At 36.1% G+C, this 20,625-nt stretch overlaps 1 pseudogene; it reads left to right on the top strand.

Annotated features, from left to right (window-relative positions):
- LOC138158360 (tumor necrosis factor ligand superfamily member 12 pseudogene) overlaps positions 1-13,994 on the top strand; it is a 53,300-nt pseudogene extending 39,306 nt beyond the window's left edge.
- Positions 13,995-20,625: the final 6,631 nt, after the last annotated feature.

Below are 20,625 nucleotides of genomic sequence, written 5' to 3'. Positions count from 1 at the left end.
CACTGCACCACCTAGCTGCCCCAACTTGTTCCTTATTTCATGAGTAATTAAGTGCTAGAGAGATAATGTGACTTGCTGAAATTTACCTAAGTAGGAAAAAGGGGGAATGCTGATATTCAAATTCAAGTCCTGGGACATCACAAAAGACTCAGTGCCATTTCAGGGTCAACTATAGGGCCCATGCTTTTCTTTCTTTTTTCTTTCTTTCTTCCTTCCTTCCTTCTTTCTTTTTTTCCTTCCTTTCTTTCTTTCTTTCTTTCTTATAATTTTCCGAAGGATTGGAGTATTTCCCCATAATGTAGCCATTGGCACAATTATAGCTGCAAAAGAGGGAACATGGCATTTAGAAAGCTTAGCTTAGAGCAAAAATTTTGGTTAAAGTCTTTTTCTGTTTCTGTTTGCTAATGGCAGCACAGATAGAGGCTGATTCTTCTTTCCTGTCTATGTTTCCACATAGAGGCAGCTAGGTAGAACAGTGTATAGAATATTGAGTGTGGAGTCAGGGAGACCTAGGTTAAATCCAGCCTAAGACATTTACGATGTGACCCTGGGTAAGTCATTTAACTTCAGTTTACTCAACTGTAAAATGGAGATAATTATAGTACCTCCTTCCCAGTGCTATTGTGAAGAACAAATGAGAAAGTATTTAAAAATTACAGTTTCTTAGACATATCAGGTATTTAATAAATGCTTGTTTATTTAAATTTATTTTATTTTATTTTTAATTTAAATTAAATTAAATTTATATATTATAAATTATAAAATTTAATTTAAATTTGTTCAAATACTTCCTTCTTGCTTCTGGGAATTTCCTACACCAATTAAACTGTTTGTTCCATAACCGTTATAACTCAGTTATGACTAGAGGACACACATGAGCATGATTTTCATTGAATGGCTTCCTTTATGGTCTTCCTTCCTTCTAATTTCCCTCTATTACAAACTACTTTTCACCCTGCTACCAAGGCAGTCTCTCTAGTGTGCTGCTATAATCTTGTCTTTCCCCAACTCAAAGAACTTTCCATGGAGCCCTAAAGCATAGAACACAAAAAGTAGGCTGTCACTACCTACATTTCTAGACTTACTTCCTGGTACTCCTACTTACATGGATTCTTAAACTTTGGTCAAAACAGGGTACTAATCTGATTGCTTTTATTCATAAAAGTACTCAGAGGCTTATAAGAAATCATTACTATCTCCGTTAATTGCCAGTGATCATTTTTTAACTAATATCTCATCTCTCTCTTTGAGTATCAATTTTATCTTTCTCTGTAAATATTTAGGCATATTAATTTGTCTCCCAATAAGCATCTTTGGTTAAAACACAATGTAATGTGCAACTTTGTATGCATGCTAATTAGCATATACTGAAAACAAACCTTTAATAGATATTATGTATTTGTAAAAAGTTAATATTTACTTTTAGTGTTATTATGTATAGTTATATATCTATGTATGTGTGGGATTAAATGCATACAGATACGTTTGTATATGCACACATGCACACACAAATAGTATGTATGTATCCAAAAATATGGTATTATATATGTAATTTGTGTACATGTCTGAGAATATATGTGTGTATACAGATGTGTCTATGCATTTATTTTATCATACATCATACTGTAGAAGTTAAAAGTAACATTTTAAATACTTTAAAAATATATAATATTTATTTAACACTTGTGTTCAGTGCTGTGCTGCTAGTTATGAGGTAGATTTAAGAGTAAACCGGATTTAAAGGTAAACATAACATAATTTCATATATATGCACACATATATACACACATATGTACATGCATATATGTATACACATATTTATAGCTATTTATCTGCACCTGAGTACATGTCCTTTGTCAGAGGAAGTATAGTATGTTGCATCTTTGGGATTTTGGAATAATGAATAGTCATTATATTACTTATAATTCTTATAATTTTCAAAATTGCCTGTTCTTACAATGTTTTTATTGCATTTTTCTTTCCTGATTTTAAAGCTTTCATTCTTTTGAAGTTTGGGAAAACCTTCAAAATTTTTCATTTTAATTCTGCAATTACAGTATATTTTTCTCCTCCTTTTTTCACTATCAGTTCATTTAACTCTTTACACATTTCTTTAAAAGAATTTGTTACCTCATTTCTCACAGAAAAATAATATTACACCACATTCATAATTTTTGGGCATTCCTCAATTGATGAGTATCCTTTTTTTTTTGGTGGGAGTAAGAAGATTTGGTCAAGACAAAAAGAGCTGGTATAAATATTTTGTACTTAAAGGACCTTTAACTCTTTCTTATATCTCTTTTTAGTATATAGCTAGCAGTGCTATGGCTGGGTCAAAGGACTTTCACTAATTAATAATGTTTTCTCTACACTTCTGTATTGTTTTTAAAAATGACTGTACCCATTAACAGGTCCACAGAGAGTGCGTCAATATACCTGTTTTCCCACAATCTATCCAACATTTAAGATTTATCTTTTTTGGCATCTTTGCCTCTCTGAATAGTGGAAATTCAGAATTATTGATTTGCTATTCTCCAATGAGCATTATTTGGGGCATAATATTCTATGGCTATTGATAGCTGAGGTTTCTTCCTTTGAGAGCTACCTACTGTTATTCTTTAATCATCTATCCTTTGGGAAATGGATCTTCTTATTAAGAATTTCATCATTGTGTACACTGGAGTTTATTTGAGAAACTTATTGGAAATATTTTTACCTCCTTTGTTTCCCCTTCAATTTTTGGTTCATTGAATTTTTTGTAAGATCATTTTCTAAATTTTCTGTAAAAAACATGGTATCTATTCTATCTTCTGTAATCCTCTCTATTTCTTATTCTGTCATGAACTTTTTTTTCCTATCCATAAATCTAATAGTTTTTATTTACATATGTCTCTAATCTGCTTATGATACATTTTATATCGAGGTCATGTAGGCATCTGTAGCTTATTTGATATAAATTGTGAGATGTTGTCTAAATTCAATTTCTTCCACACTGCTGCCCAATTTTCCTAACACTTTTTAAAAAATCAAGTGGCGAGTCCTAATCTCAGTAGCTGGGATGTTTTTGTTTATCTTATAATACTAAGGAAATAGGTATGTTTGCTTCTGTATATAGTGTAACTAATCTCTCCCTCCTATCTATTTTTAAACAGTACTAAACTCTTAAAAATGAGTTCTTCATATTATAGTTTGAGATTTGACCCTGCTAGCTCCTCTTATTTCCCTTTTTTAATATTTCAAAAGTCCCATTTTCTACTTTATTATCAATGACATGAACTTTAAAATGACATTGATATATCATTCAGCAATGAAGAAATTTTCAGTCCTGAGAAACATAATCTAGGCATGAGAGGTCATACCACTTGTTACCTGACATCCTCAGCCAAAATTTAATCTCAAAATTAAGGAAATGGATTCTCATACTTTTCTAAAATTCAAACAATTTTGAGCTGATGATTTTAGAACTTGATATTTTGGAGAAAACAATTGTAATGTTTATTCCTTATTTCAGTTTCAAAATTATTTTTTCATTCATTTCAAGCAAGGTCTCCAGAGAATATATCTCTTACAGTATTCCCCAACACAACAACTTTTAGAAGTCAAAATGCCCATTTTAACGATTTTTAAAAATAATTATTGCTACAGAAAGACTTTAATTCCAACTCTAAATCTAAATTTGGAATATATTCCACATGAATGCATTGACTTTAAGACCTAGTATGACTCAAACTTGCACAATCTATTGGAACAGTTAGAGTTAGTTCCTTTTCTTTATAGGAAGGCAAGCTTGGTATAGTGGATTGAGACAGGAAGACAGGTATTCACATTCTACGTCTGTCACTCACTGCCTATGTAACCTAAAAATATTTCTCTGAACTTCAGTTTTATCATTTAAAAATATTCAATTATATCAATGAGTTCACCTATTGAGAAGTTCTTTGTAATGATACAACTTGCAACTCATTGATGCTTGTCCATCCTGCTCACATTTTATTGACATCATCCCTTAAGCTGATCATTCATACAGCATTCCAGAGTCCTTTTTGATTTCTTCTCATCTTATACATGTATGGAACACTCCAGTTACCCACCTGACTTGCCCTGGGGTCATCCTATATTCTCTTCCTGACAATCAACAAACATTTATTCTGTAATCAATAAGCATTCATCAATACTTTCTATGTTATAGTCATTTTTCCCTGATGATTCCTATTACACCTGCTTTTCTTTTTAGTGCTTCTTTCCTTATGCATAACAGCCTGCTAAAGCATCATGTGTTTATCTACTGCCCTCTCTGGTGTATTCACTTTGAATTCTTCATAGATGGTATATCTGATATCTCATTTCCAAGTAGCAATACTAGTAGAATGGTAATATTAAAATGAATTGCCTTTGCTTTCATGAGAATCTTGAGGTAAAAGAGCTATGAAATTCCCCAAAGGGGATGGATAAAGTCAAATGGTCACCTTTCAATTGTAGTCTGACTCCCTATTCATTTGTCCTGTTTATTTATAATCAGAGGGCCATCGAACAAGACTCTTTCTGCTGTTATTTTTTTTTAAAGCAATTGGGATTAAGTAACTTGCTCAAGGTTACACAGCCAGTTATTTTTGTGTGGGTGCTGAGTATCTGAGGCCAGAACCGATCCCAGGACTCCCAACGCTGGGGTCAACACTCTTACTCACTGTGCCACCTGGCCGCCCCTAAGCAATTGGGGTTAAATAACTTGCTCAAGGTTACATGGCCAGTTATTTTTGTGTAGGTGTTAAGTATCTGAGCCTGGAAGACATTCCATGTCTCCTGACTCTGGGGCCCGTGCTCTTACTCATTGTGCCACCTGGCCACCCTGTTATTTCTTCTAATGATACTTACATGAATTTAATGTATGGATGGAAAAAGTAACTGTTATAGAAGAGCCTCTACAGAATCAAATACTTTTCTGTAATCAAAAAGCAAGAAGAAAAACCAATGAAAACTATTTTTAAAATATAGCTCCACTGCCCGCCTTGTTTTTCAGCTCACTTTTGTCTATCTCCACCACTGAAATGTAATCTCCTTGAAAGAAACAATTTTCTTTCTTTTTGCTTGTATTGATATCCAAAATATTTACCACAGCACCTGACAAATAATAAGTGCTTAATAAATACCTATTGACTTGACATATAAATTTTATTGAATCATGAGATGGTAAAGATGTGGTCAATTGTTGAATACCTTTAAGAAACTTATACTCTGAGGAGCCTATGCCTGGCATATAGTTTACACATAATTAATTTTTATTGATTGATTGATGTATAGATCACTCTTAGTAAACATTTTGAATAGACGGTCTAGCTATAAAAATGGTAATTTTCTTATCTACAAGAAATCTTTTCATGTCTGTTATAATGTAATCTGTTTTTGTTCTTTTGGGCATTATGTAGAGCTTGCCATATTCAGTGCCTACCTTCCCTGCTACGCCCCTCAATGAACATATTTATGATATAGATATTTTATTTCATGTAATCTAATAGTCTCTGACTTTTTCCAATCCTCTTTCTTGTACTGTGATTTCCCATGTGGTTCTTCCCATCTTCACCAAGTCCCATCATTGTATTAAAATCAACAATTATCAAAGTGTATATTGATTTGATTTTCGAACTCTTACCAAAATCTTCATAGAGTTTCTCAGTCACTTTATCCTCAGCAATCAGGGGTTGGTACACATACTGCAATTATTTTCATGGTGCTTTTCCTCCTCCCTCCCCCTCAGTGTTTGAGATTAGTATCAAGGTGGGTAGCTAGGAACAGTGGTGCATAGGGTGGTAGATTTAGAATCAGCTATGATTTGGAACAAATTATTTAACTCCTCTCAATCTTATTTCCTAATCTTGAAAGTGGGGATAATACTAAGTGTACCCAACATGCCATGTAAATGCAAGAATCAAATGATATAACATATATAGGATGCTCTGTAAATGTAAAATACTGAAGACCACTAAAAAGCAAAACAAAACAAACTTTTTTTTCATGAATTGCTACACTAAAAATGAAAGCAAACAGACAAAAAACAGCAAATGACAAGCTAATTACTAATATAAAGTGGCTTTCTTTATGTAGCTAGGTTAGTCTTACAAAAAATGTAAGGCTCAATATTGCTCGGGCCATATTCAAAGTCTTTCTAGCTTGGTAGAAGCTACCCAATGGACCCTTCTCTTGTCATAGTCTTTAAAAAGCCTAAATGACCTTCATGACAATATGAGGTATAGAGTAGAACTTTTAAAATGGGGTTACCTTGAATTACATCACATACATATTGTGAGGCTTAAATGCAAATCTGTAAATCTGTAAACCACAATACAAATTCCAGTGAGCATTATTGTTTTTTTGACATAAATATTGCCCTTTCCTTCATTTGCATATGGATTTAATAGCTCGTTTGGACCTAATTTTAAAGTTTAGATGAGATATAAAGAAAAAAATAAACAAAAGTGGAATGGGCTGATGTGACAGGCAATGTTTCTCTTTACTGAAAGCTTTCAAACAAAGCCTGGAAAACTACTTGTTGGGGATATAGCAGACAAAATTATTTTTCAAGTATAATTAGGGTCTTTAGGTCCCTTCCAATCTGAGATTCCATGATTCTTGGCCTCAGTTGTTGTTTTGTTAGTATTGTGCTATTACATTTTTGATTTATTCCTTTTTGAAATGTTGAATAAATTACTTCTTCCTATTTGTGGAAATGGCAATATGTCCTGGATCATAGGATCATTGATTTAGAACTGGAATGAATCTTAGAAGTCATCTAATACAAACAATTTATTTTACATATGAGGAAACTGCTTCCCAGAGGACTGAAGTGACTTATCCCAGGTCATATAGTTAGGTAAGTGACAGATCCAAGGGGTAGACCTGTATTTTATGCTTCTAAATTAAGCTCTATTCTTTTTTATAGGCAAGTACCAGAACCAGTAATAGGGTAACAACTGTTGGGTTCAAGAAGTAATTTATCTCCAGATATTTTTTATTACTATTAGAAATCTTGTGTATAAAAAAGAAACAATGAAAAGAGTGACACAAAATATTTGATTCATAAGATATGTTGTGATGAACAACTACCTTCTCTTTATGAGGTTAAATAATTTAACATGACACAAGCTTATTTTAGAAAATGTAGAATTTTACTCTACAGGGGGGTTGTTAAATACTTGAGGGAATAATGAGCCTGGAGTTAAGAAAATAGCAGGTCAAGTTCTATTTCTGTTGCATACCAGATGTGTGACTCTGGGAAAGTAATTTAATTTCTCAAAGCCACAGAAAACTCTCTAGAAATGTTAGTTCTAGAGATCTTGCCAACAGAGGGAGTTTTGACCCCCAGTATTCTCTATACCAATGAATCCATGAATCCATAACTCCCACACTCCCTTTCTTACTGAGAAACACAGATACAGAAACAAAGATTGAGACACAGAAAAGTAGTCAAACCGAGAGAGGTAGAGAGTGAAAAGGAGACAGACAAAGAGACAGAGAAACAGTGAGTCAGAGAAGAGAGAGAGACACAGACAGAGACAGAGACATATCAAGAGACAGAGAGAATGAGGTAGAAAGAGACAGATAGAAAGACAGAGATACAGGGAGACCAATAGACAGAAGAGAGAGAGCCAGAGAAGAGAGCCCCACAAGCAATCCCTGGAAAAGAAAATCATTCCAGAATCACTGAAGCATTACACATAAATTCACAAAAGTATTTCAACAGTGTCTAGGAAGTACAAATTGTATTCTGCTTGACATCACTTTACCTCTATGATTTCTAGCCCACAAAATTGTATCTGAATAGGATGATATCAGGATGATGTTCTATAATGAGACTCTCCACAAATACTACTGATACTTAAGAATCACTAACATGGAATAACTGGCACCCAACCTTGCCACATACAGATGAGAGATAGGCTGAGGAAAGCTATTCTGTATAGCACACAGCGAGCTAGGATCAAGGATATGAAGGCCAGGGTTCAAGTTCTATATCTGATACATACTGGCTATGGCACCCTGAGCAAATCATATAACCAATAAGTACACTAAGTAACACTCTAAGTATATAAGTTACAGAGGAAAATACCAACCTGCATTTATATAAAGTTTCCTCATTTATCCAATGAAATAATGATCTCTATCTCCTCTCATATAAATCTGATTGTATATCAAGTAATATAATAGAACATTATTGCCCGATTAAAATTATGAATATAAAGAATACAAAAAAAATCTTGGGATGATTTATATGAACTGATGCAGATGAAAAGAAACAGAATTAGGAAAATAATCCGAACAATTATGTAAATACTATAAAGAAAATTCAGCTCTGGTCATTGCAGTGACCATTTGATTTCAGAAGACTGACAATGAAGAATGTTTCACCCCTCTCCGCAGACAGGTAAAGAATAAAGACAATGATGTCCAATGAGTTAATTTGTTTTAATTATATTTGTTTTGTAAGAGGGAGAGCATTAAGTACAAGGTGTCAGCTTAGAAGAGGACTATCACAATGTGTGTGTGTGTGTGTGTGTGTGTGTGTGTGTGTGTGTGTGTGTAATTGTGAGAATGGGGGATAGGAAAAAAGATTTATTTGTAGTACCAATCACAGGCATTCAAATAATTCACTTTTTTCCAGTTTTTAATGGTATCAAATTTAGTTACTAACATATCCAAAGATTCCTCTGAGAATTGAGTGCATCTTTATTCAGTTCAAAATATTGAAACCATGGTTAGTCAATAGCTCCCTCTTTAGTCTAAGGCTGAGATAAAAATGCATTTATGTCTTGGAAAATAAAATTTATTTGAACCTCTTTTTCTGTGGAATTTTATAGGAAAGTACATTATTCTGAAAATAAAAGGTCATACTTGAGGAATTAAATCTTTTTTTATTGCAGCTTTAAAATGGAATAAGCATTTGATGATGTAAATATTGGCATCAAATTAATCCTTTAAAAAATGGAGATGCTCTGGATGGGAATTTTCCCTCCACTTACCCTGATCAAAACTTCTCAGGGCAAAAACTCCAGATAAGTAGGTAGATAGGTAGATAGATATATGTCCATCACCTAATGATAAATTTATAGGTGAGGAGTCTCAGACCTCAAGATATTTCTTGAACAATATTCTAAATTCAGGCAAATTCTTAAAGCATATTCATAGGGTGCTGCCATTATATATGCTACATTAATATATATTCCTTTAGAAATCCCATAGTCACAGTCAAGCCACTATGAATTGTTAGGCTTTATACTTCTGCTTTTTTGTTTTATTTTGTTAATTTCAATACAATTGAGCTTGAATACATTTTTCGAAGGACACAAAATGTAAAAGTCTAGAATTTTGTACTGTGCTAGCCAACTAACTAGAGTTGTAATAGACCAAACTCCAACTAAACTTTATTTTGGAAAATGCTGCTGTAAGGTCATTCTTTTTTCTTATCTTCTAGCTATCTTATCATGTTTGCCTTCTTGACTTTTTCTTTTCCACCCAGCATGAACTGAACTATAGCAAGTTATTTTCTCACTGTGCATTTAGGTTAGCATCTTATAAAGCCAAATGGTGTTCTCAAAAATCAGTTGAAACACCCTTCCTTGAACAAAAAAAGTTCTAGTTGTTATGAAATCACAAATATTCCTGATTCCTGAGGCTGTGAGTATCTAGCTAAAACTCTGTAAACTGAAACATTTGGTTTTTATTTCCTCAAACTAGAACTGAAATTCTGTGTGTGTGTGTGTATGTGTGTTTATCCATACCACAATGAAACCTACTGACTGTTTATAAATAAAGTGCTTCCAAAATAAGTGAAAATATCACTGTCTTAATGATGTATAATTTCTAGGTGCACTTGTTTCACTTAAATAAAGTATTTCAAGTTGGTATTTCATTTAAATTTTAAAAAGCATTTATTCTAAGTTTAATTAATCCATTGATTAGTTTAAGGGCCATTTAATATGATTTATTACCTTACACAATTCATATATCTTAATAATTTCATCTAAATAACTAATAATATAATTATTATCAATTGTGTAATTAACATTTGTCATAATTTTTGGGGTTACCAAGGAGTAAGAAACGCATATCTATACCTTCTTACATTTAAAGTAGTTACAGGCAGAAGATAACCACCAAATGAAAATATTTATTTCAAACCTTTTTGTGACATCGTTTCTTAGATTCACACAAAACAATATAAATACAAATAATAGTATTTAGATAGTTAGATGATGGATAAAAATAATAATACAACTAAATTAAATATACCACAAATGTATCAGGGAAGAAATTTAAAAAAAACAGGAAAGGTATTAGAAAATAAATTTAAGATGAAACCATGTACCTTCCCAGTCATATCCAAGTATTCCCCATTGCCAGTAGGACAAAGTCCAAACTCTTCAGTATTATATCTCTCACACCAAGAAACTACTTGTCTCTTTAAACCAGTTTTGCTCACATAATTATATGTGGTATGTTGAATCTAATTTAATCAGGCTGTTCATTATGCCTAGGTGAAAACAGCTCCAAAAGAAAAGGGAACTGGGTTAGAAATAGGCCTCTAATATTTTACTTTATCTTCTTTATTGAAATGTAATGAATACCATAGGAGTGAAAGAAATTAATAGCATTCTGGGACTTATGAGTTTAGAGTTAAAACCATTCTCTCTGGCCCTAACAATGATTTTGACTAACAAAAACTTTGAGTCAGAAAGGAGAAGTGGGTCACATCCAGAAGTCTAAAACAAGATACATACAGTTTTTGAGAAGGTGACTGAGTAATGAAAGGGAAATTCAGTGTCTTCAGTACCACCCTGGAATTAATGAGTTCCTCTGGAAACCACTGGTACTGCTGGGACAGTGGAGGTAACTGAAGGGAGAAATGGAAATGAGAGTGGGATTGCACCAATAAAGGAAAATAAATATAGCAGTGGTCAGTGAGGCTCTGCTAAAATCTTGGTACTAAGGATTCAGTTGAGGATTTTTATGTTCCTAATGTTCAAATACTTAAGGGACTGTTTGTGATTATTTAGGTTTTCTGATGTTTTATTCCTTGCCTGGTTTCCTCTATCGCACCTGTTTTAGACATTTTAACATCATTTGTTTCATCTTTTTACATAAATGTTTCATGTATCTTGAGCTTGTCTCAAATATAGAGAAGCCAGGGGTAAGCTGCAAATGGGAAAACTAAATAAATAAAGGCAGAGGACCAAACCTCTGTCTAGATATTGAGATTTTTTTTCCTACTTGGAGCTTCACTATTTTGAAAATATTTCCAATATTTTCTGTCCTAAACTCCATAAATCAGCAGAAAAAGAGACCACTTTGACATAAAGAACATTATATTCCACCTTAAACCTAATAGTAGACACATTTTCATATCAAGGTATGAATGCATCAATATATATAGAAAAGGGGATTGAGGAAGAAAGGGTGATAGTCAAGTAAAAGGATGTACACTACCCAGGGGTAAGGAAATTGTGGCTTCAAGGCCACATGTGCTACACTTGAGGACTAGAGGGCCAAATCTGGCCTGGAGGTTACAGGTCCCCCACACCTGTCCTAAACCATATTCTAGGAAGTACACAAGAATATGGTGGGAGGAATATAGAAGCACTACTATCCATCAGAGAGGATGGATCAGCAAGAATAGAGTAATGGCCAGTCAACTTCAAAGTTCATAGAGTCATTGTACAGTCCAAAGTGTTACACACACACACACACATACACACACAACACACACACAAATAACAAATAAAAATCACTATAAATAATGAAGAAAGTCATTCATGTGACTCAATGATTTCCTATATATGTACAAGTATATACCTATATGTATAAGCCTAAGCACACATATAAGTTATATGTGTATATTTATATGTTGTATATAAATGGATCATGGATAATTGTTTTGATCAGAGTAACAAAGTCTTTCACAGTTGATCATCATTAGAATATTGAAGTTACTGTAGACAATGATCTTTCAGTTTTTCTCACCTCACTTTGCGTCAGGTCATATAGGTCTTGTTACATCCTTTCTGAAATTATCCCCACCTGTCATTTCTTAGAGCAATACAGTCTTTCATCACAATCATATACTACAAGCTATTCAGCCAGTCTACAATTGAAATACATCCCCTCAATTTCCAATTCTTTGCCAGCATTAAAAGAGCTACTATAAATATTTTATACATATATATACTTTTCCCTTTAAAAATAAACTCTTTGGGGTAACAGACCTATTAGTGGTATTGCTAGATCAGAGGGTATACACAGTTTTATAACTCTTTGGGTATAGTTCCAGATTGTTTTCCATATTGGTGGGATCAGAACACTACTCCATTAACAATTCATTATTATAGGGGGGGCAGAGTCAAGATGGCAGAGTAGAAGCAGGACCTCTTCAGGGCTCTGGCTTCCACCTTCCCCAATGAATGTAAAAAGGGGACTCTGAACAAATGTTGGAGATGCAGAACCCACAAAATGACACAGAGAAGCTAACCTCCTGCTGTGGACAGATCAGCAGGCTGGCAGGAATCAGCGCAGTGCTTTGGGAGCAATAGCACAGGGCCTCATGAGCCGGAGGTTTTAGCCCCAGGGCGGATCTGACCAGCCACTGGCATGAGGGACCTCAGATCACCAGCAGCTGTGGTGATACAGAATTATCAACACATAGATGCAAAGAACAAAGTGAGAGGTCAGTGCAGTCTGGACTTTGGGACCAAGTAAATGGGAGTGTGAGTGCGTGGCTTTTGCCCCCCGGGCGAGAAGCTGCTTTGACACCCTGCACAGCCAGCCAGTGACATGAGGCAGCTTCAGGTTCTGGCCTGCAGAGTGTAGGGGGACCAAGTGAGCAGTCTGAGGGGCAATCGCTCTTGCTTTAACCTGCGTGGATCTGCATTGCAGTCTAGGGTAGAGGTCCTGGGGTGTGTGACCAGCTTGCCAGAGGGTGTGGAGGCTTCTGAGAGGGCACCCAACTAATACCTCCAGCTGCTGAAAAAGCCCCAGCATTTGGGACGAAAGCCCCCAGGTCTGGTGGCAGAATCCTACTATGGCAAAAAGCCCAGGGGTCAAGTGACTGAGGGGCAACATGACCAGGCAAAGGAAACAAACAGAAGATTCTAACATTAGATTCTTATTTTGGGGACAAAAAGGAACCAAGCACGGAACAGGAGGAAGACAGTGAAGTCAGAACTCTAAACTAAAAGCTTCAAAGGAAAATACGAACTGATTACAGGCCATAGAGGACCTTAAGAAGCAAATAAAAGGAGGTGAGATCCCTTTTGCCCTGGAAATAGAGGAGGACTTGGAAGGGCCAGAGTGAGAATACTAAGACAGAAGAACTATTCGAAGAGACACAGGAGGAAAAAAAAAAGGCATAAAACTTAGTTGGAAGGAAGACCCAGCCCAGCCAAGAGATGGTGGAGGAGAAGGAGGCTGAGCCAGTGATGCAAATGATTTCCCAAAGCCAGAATATAGCACCTACCCTGAAGAGAAGAGTATGCCTTCTTTGTGCTGTCAAGGGTCATAAAGCTCAAACTCGAAAAGTGAATGCAGCCCACTACAAAGTTCAAGCAAAAGCAGGGATGGATGGAGCTCAGGCTGGTATGGATGGGACAGTGAGTGGCTGGGAGGAGGCCAAGATCAACAGCACCAATCCACTGAGTTATGATGCCAAGAATGCAGAATTTACAGTTATAAGGGTTGTCCTCTACTACCTGTACTGTCAGGTACACTTAGATGAGGGGAAGCCTGTATACCTGAAGATGGCCTTGCTTGTGGATGGTTCCTTGGCTCTGTAATGCCTAGAAGAGTTCTCAGCCACAGCAGGCAGCTCCCCAGGCCCACAACTCACGCTCTGACAAGTGTCAGGGCTACTGCTCCTATGGCCAGGAATGTCCCTGAAGATCTGCACTCTCCCCTTGGCATACCTCAAGGTTGCCCCCTTCCTCACCTACTTTGGACTCTTCCAAGTACAATGATGCTCCTTGACACAAAAACTGCTTTCCTAGACTCCAGGCAAAGCTCTGTCCATCCCTTTTCTTGCTCTTCCCCCAAATAACCCTGTTGTTTCCTTTTATCAGGCTGTACAACTTTGTCTTTTTCTCCTCCAATTCCTTACAGCTCTGCTTCTCCTAACCCTAACTTCTTCTTCTTTTTTTTAAAGCAATCAGGGTTAAGTAACTTGCCAAGGTTACAAGGCCAGTTATTTCTGGGTGTGGTGCTAAGTATTTGAGCCCAGATTTGATCCCCAGGTTATCCTGACACTGGAGCCAGCGCTCTTACTTGCTGAGCCACCTGGCTGCCCCCAAACAATGGCGGTTAAGTAATTTGCTCAAGGTTACATGGCCAGGTGTTTCTGGGTGGGTAATAAGTGTCTGAGCTCGGATTCGATCCCCAGGTCATCCCAACACTGGAGCCGGTGCTCTTACTTGCTGTGCTACCTGGCCGCCCCCTTTTTTAAAAAATAATTTTATTATATTTATTTTTATATATTTATTTATTTTTGCTTTTTGGAGGGGGGAAAGGCAGGGCAATTGGGGTTAAGTGACTAGCCCAAATTTACATGGCTAGTTTTGTTTTAAGTGTCTGAGGCCAGATTTGAACTCAGGTCCTCTTGACTCCAGGGCCAGTGCTCTATTCACTGTACCACGTAGCCGCCCCCTAACCCTAACTTCTTTTAACTCAGACCCTCCCATCTCCAGGCTTTCATGAATTAATTTGCTCCTATCTCCTTATCAGTTACCCCCAAAGCACTCCCAACATTTGTCCTACCACACTTGATCTGCCTTGGCTTTTCCCCTTCTCCATGACCCTTTCCCTGCATACCCCTACTGCTCATTTCTGGTCCTCAGTTACCCCACTAACTTTAGCTGTTCCCCCACCCCCATTCTCCTACCACTCAGTTCCAGTTCTGGATCCCTCAGCGTTCAAATGCTTGGATGAGGCCCTGGAAGACCTACTTCTCACACAGGGCATGGAGTGGGGGAAGACATCAAAGTCAGAACTCCTGCATAAAAGGACTCCAAGGAAAAACATGAATGGCTTACAGGCCATGGAGGAGCCCAAGAAGGAGTTTGAAAATCAAGTAAGAGAAGTGGAGGAAAAATTGGGAAGAGAAATGAGAATGATGCAAAAAAATCATGAATACTGAGCCAACAGCCTGCTAAATGTGACCATAAAATACACTGCAGAAAATAACATTTTAAAAAAATAGACAAACCCAAATAGCAAAAGAGACCCAAAAAGCCAATGAGAAGAATTCCTCAAAAAGCTAAATTTGCCAGATGGAAAAGGAATTTCAAAAGCTCACAGAAGAGAATAATTCCTTCAGAATTAGATAGGAGCAAATGGAAGCTAATGATGTTATAAAAACCCAGATACTACTAAAAAGATCTAAACAAATGAAAAAATAGAAGACAATGTGAAATATCTCATTGAAAAAACCCCTGACCTGGAAAATAGATCCAAGAGAGATAATTTAAAAATTATTGGTCTACCTGAAAACCATGATAAAAAAAAAAAGTCTAGACACCATCTTTCAAGCAATTCTCAAGCAAAATTGCCCTGATATTCTAGAACCAAAGGGTAAAATAGATATTGAAATAATTCACCTATCACCTCTTGAAAAAGATCCCCAAAAGAAAACTCCAAGGAATATTATAGCCAAATTCCAGAGTTTCCAGGTCAAGGAGAAAATATTGCTGTCAGGAAGAAACAATTTGAGTATTGTGGAAACACAATCAGGATAACACAAGATCTATTAGCTTCTACATAAGGTATCAAAAAGCTTGGAATATGATATTACAGAGGTCAAAGGAGCTAGGACTAAAACCAAGAATCACCTACCAGCAAAACTGAGCATAATGCTTCAGGGAAAATAAGGTGATTCAATTAAGTGGACTTTCAAGAATTCTTGATGAAAAAACCAGAGATGAAGAGAAAATCTGACTTTTAAATACAAGAAGCAAGAGAAGCATGAGAAGGTAAACAGGAAAAAGAAATCATGAGGAACTTATCAAAGTTGAACTATTTACATTCCTATATGGAAAAATGATCGTTTTAACTCATTAGACTTTTCTCAGTATGATGATAGGGAAAATATATGTGTACATATATGTATGTATATGTGTGTATGTATACATATATATGTATATATAGGAGGAAGATGTATGTGTATATAAATATATATGTGAGTGTGAGCATTTGTATGTTTATGTATATATAGACAGAGGGCACAGGATGAGTTGAATATGAAGGGATAATATCTAAAAATTAAAATTAAGAGGTAAGAGAGGAATTTATTGGCAGAAGAAGAAAGTGATAGATTAGGGTAAATTATCTCATATAAAAAAGGCAAGATAGAACTGTTACAATGGAGGGGAAGAGCAGGAAGGTGAAAGGGAATGGGACAACCTGATTCTCATCAAATTTGGCTTAAGGAAGGGATAACATACACACTCAATTGTATCAACCCTACAGGATAATAAGGAAATAGGGGATAAGAGGGGGGAGGATAGAAGGGAGGGCAGATTGGGGGAGAGGGTAGTTAGAAGCAAACATTTTTAAAAGGTAAAGGGTCAAAGGAAAAATAAATTGAATTAGTGGGGCATGGATAGGATGGAGGGAAATATAGTTAATCTTTCACAATATAATTGCTATAGAAATTATTTGGGTAACTACACATGTACAATCTATATCTAATTGTTATCTTCCAGTGGAGGTGGGTGAGGAGGGAAAAAGGAAAAAAGAATCTGGAACTCAAAGTTTTTAAAACAAATGTTTAAATACTATTTTTTACATGCAACTGGTAAATAAGATATATAGGTACTGGGTTATAGAAACCATCTTGTCCTACTAGAAAGTTAGGGGGATAAGGGGAAGGATATAAGAGAGAACAGATTGGGAGAATGGTTATTCAGTAGGCTTGCTATTTCAGAGTGGGGGATAGGGGAAAGATGGGGAGAGAAAAAATTGTGACTCAAAATCATGTGGAAATGAATGTTGAAAACTAAAAATAAATTAATTAATTAAAAAATAAATGTGTTTTTCTCTTTCCAGTATGTCTCTTGCACACGTACTTTTTGGATTCTGGTTTCTAATTCATTCTGCTATATGTTTCTGTTTATGTGTTAATTAATTCCATTTATATCCACAGTTATGATTACTGTGAATTTCCCTACATCCCATTTTCTTCTATTTATCCTTTTTGTTCTCTTTGTATCTTGTCCTTCTACAGAAGTCCATTTTGCTTCTGACTATGGCCTCCCACAATCTATCCTTCCTTTTATGATCCCCTTTGCTCTGTGCTCTGCTCACCTGCAGGTGTGGATAGTTTCTATTTCCTTCCCCTTCTGTTTCCCTTTTGGGCAAGATACATTTCTATAAGCAACTGAGTGTGAGTGTGTGAGTGTGTGTATATAATGTGTGTCTGTGTGTATTCTTCTTTCTTTGAACCAATTGTGATGATAGTGATGTTTAAGCATTATCCATCACCTCTCTCATTTTACCATTCATCATAAAAGTTTTCCTTATGTACCTCATCTATATGAAAAAAATTTCCCCATTCCACCTGCTTCTTCCCATTTCTCCCAGTATATCCTTCTCTCTCCCCTACATTTTTTGAGATAATCTCAACATATTCAAAACACATCTGTGCCCTCCATCTATGTAGGCTCCTTCTAACTGCCCTAATAATAACAAAATTCTTAGGAGTTACATGTCACATCTTCCAATGTAGGAATATAATTAGTTTCACATTATTGAGTTCCTTATGATTACTCTTTCATATTTCCATTTTTATGTTTGTCTTGAATTTTGTATTTGAATGTCAAATTGTCTATTCTTCTCTGGTCTTATCTTCAGGAATACTTTGATGTCCTCTATTTCATTAAATATCTCTTTCCCCCTGAAGGATGATATTCAGTTTTGCTAGGTAGCTTGTTCTTGGTTGTAATGCTAACTCCCTTGCCTTCCAGAAAATCATATGCCAAGGCCTCTATTACTTTCATGTATAAGTTGCTAACTCTTATGTAATCCTGGTTGTGGCTCTAAGATATTTGAATTCTTTCTTTCGAGATGTTTGTAGTATTTTCCTCTTGAACAGGGGGGCTAGAAAAATGGATTTTGTATTCCTGGAAGTTTGTTTGGGGATCTCTTTCATTGGATTCTTCCAATTTCTATTTTACCCTCCGGAGCTAAAATATGGGACAATCTTCCTTGATATATATATATATTTTTTTTTGAAAAATGATACCTAGGCTTTTTTATTTTTCTTGCTTTTCAATTATTTTATTAATTCTTTTTTTTTTTAAGGCAATCGGGGTTAAGTAACTTGCTTAAGGTTACACGGCCAGTTATTTTTTCTGAGTGGGTGCTGAGTATCTGAGCCCGGATTTGATACCCAGGTGTAATGCAAATGTAAATTTTAAAGATCTTCCCTGCCCCTAGGCTAAAGTGCACCAGAAGCCTGGGGAGGGAGGCTTGTTTTTCAGTAGATACTTTTTGATTGGCCAGTGGGTCAATAAGGTTGTTACATTCTCTGAGCCAGGAGAAGGCTATATAAGCCCTGATGTGTAGCTTTGTTTTGGGACTCACTTTGAGAAGTGTTCTGTGATTTGATCTGAATTCTGGGAAGCCGTTGTTGAGAGTCCCCCGGCTTTGAAAAACCCAGAATGTGGAAACCCAGATGTTGACTGGGTATGGATGTAATGGTTGGACAGTTTGGAAATCTGTCTACTTGATGTTTCTGTCTTGATAATTATGCCTGTATACTTTGAGGTTCAGGGTGCTGACCTTTTCTCCTGAACAAGGTAAACAATATATGTCTGACTGATTAAAGTAAGCTTGTTAACCCATTTTGAGTTGCTTTCCTTTAACAAAGCAGATCCAAGAACCTGTGTGAACAGGCACCCTGGGGACACTGGGGTGCTTGCTGCTACACCAGGTCATCCTGACACTGGAGCCAGTGCTCTTCCTCGCTCAGCCACCTGGCCGCCCCTAAGCCATTGGGGTTAAGTCACTTGCTCAAGGTTACATGGCCAGGTGTTTCTGGGTGGGTGCTGAGTATCTGAGCCCGGATTTGATCCAGGTCATCCCGACACTGGAGCTGGTGCTCTTACTCTCTGAGCCACCTGGCCGCCCCTAAGCCATTGGGGTTAAGTCACTTGCTCAAGGTTACATGGCCAGGTGTTTCTGGGTGGGTGCTGAGTACAGGAGCCAGGATAGTTTGGTAATTCTTAAATTATTTCTTCTTGCTCTTCTTGTTTTTCCAATGAGATATTTCAAACTTAATATATATATATTACATATCATCATTTTCACTTAATTTTATTGTTTCTTGAAATTTAATGGAACCATAATCTCTCATTTGCCCAATTCTTAGTTTTAAGAAATTCTTTTCTTTAGTGAGTTTTTATACTTCTGTTTTTCCCACTTGGCCATTTCTGCTTTATAAGAAGTTTTCTTCCCTTCACTGGATTTTTGCACCTGCTTTCCATTAGCCTATTCAGTTTTAAAGGAGTTTCTCCCTCCCAGCCCCACACCACAGTGAATATTTGGTCTCTTTTAACATTAGTATATTTCTATTTTTTGTAGTCATATTTTCTTTGGTATTTGTATGCCTCCTTTACCCTGTGATTAATTCTCTTCCCATAATTTTCTTACATCACTCTTTATTTATTTTACTATTTTTCCTCCACCACTCTTATCTGTTTCTTTAACCCTTCCAGGTATTCTTGCTGGCTTTGGGTCCAATTAACATTTTTTGAGACTTTACTTTTTGCTGCTTCTTACATTGCCTTCTTCTAAGTAATATCTTGATCTTCCCTAGTTCCATACTAATTTTTTTTAAATTTGTGTTTGTTTATTTTTTGTCTACAACATTCATTTTGATAAGATTTTGAGTTACAAATTTTCTCCCCGTCTTTCCTCTACCCACCATGCCAAAACAGCAATCCCACTGAATGCCCCCTCCCCCAATCTGTTCTCTCCTATAACCTCACACATCCCTCTTCTGACTTTCCAGTAGGGCAAGATGGATCTTCATACGCCAGTGCCTGTATATCTTATTTCCCAGTAGAATGTAAGCAAAAATAATACATTTTTTAAACATTTGATTTTAAAGCTATGAATTCCAGATTCTTTCCCTTCTTCCCTCATCACCCACTCTTACTGAGAATATAAGCAATTCAGTATAGGTTGTACATGTGTAGTTACACAAAACATCTCTATAGTGGATATATTGTGAAAGACTGAGTATATTTCCCTCCATCCTATCCCACATTGCACTAGTTCTATTTTCTACTCTGACTCTGACCCTTTTCAAAAGCTTGTGCTTCTAACTATCCTCCCCCCCCATCGGCCTTCCCCTCTATCATCCCCCCTCTTATTCCCTTCCCTCCTACTTTCCTGTAGGGCAAGCTACCCAATTTGGTGTGTGTTATTCTCTCTTTAAAACAAATTCAATGAGAGTAGGGTTGACCCATTCCCTTTTGCCTTCCTGTTCTTCCCCTCTGTTGTAACAGTTTTCCCTTTTGTCTTTTATATGACATAATTTACCCTAATTTGTCTCTCCCTTTCTCCTTCTCCCCATATATTGCTCTCTTACCTCTT

This window comes from Petaurus breviceps, unplaced genomic scaffold (genome assembly GCF_028583685.1).
Source record: "Petaurus breviceps papuanus isolate PSGF00001 unplaced genomic scaffold, PetGlider_PUasm1.0 174, whole genome shotgun sequence".
NCBI classification, from domain to species: domain Eukaryota; kingdom Metazoa; phylum Chordata; class Mammalia; order Diprotodontia; family Petauridae; genus Petaurus; species Petaurus breviceps.
This window is presented reverse-complemented; position numbering and strand designations above follow the sequence as displayed.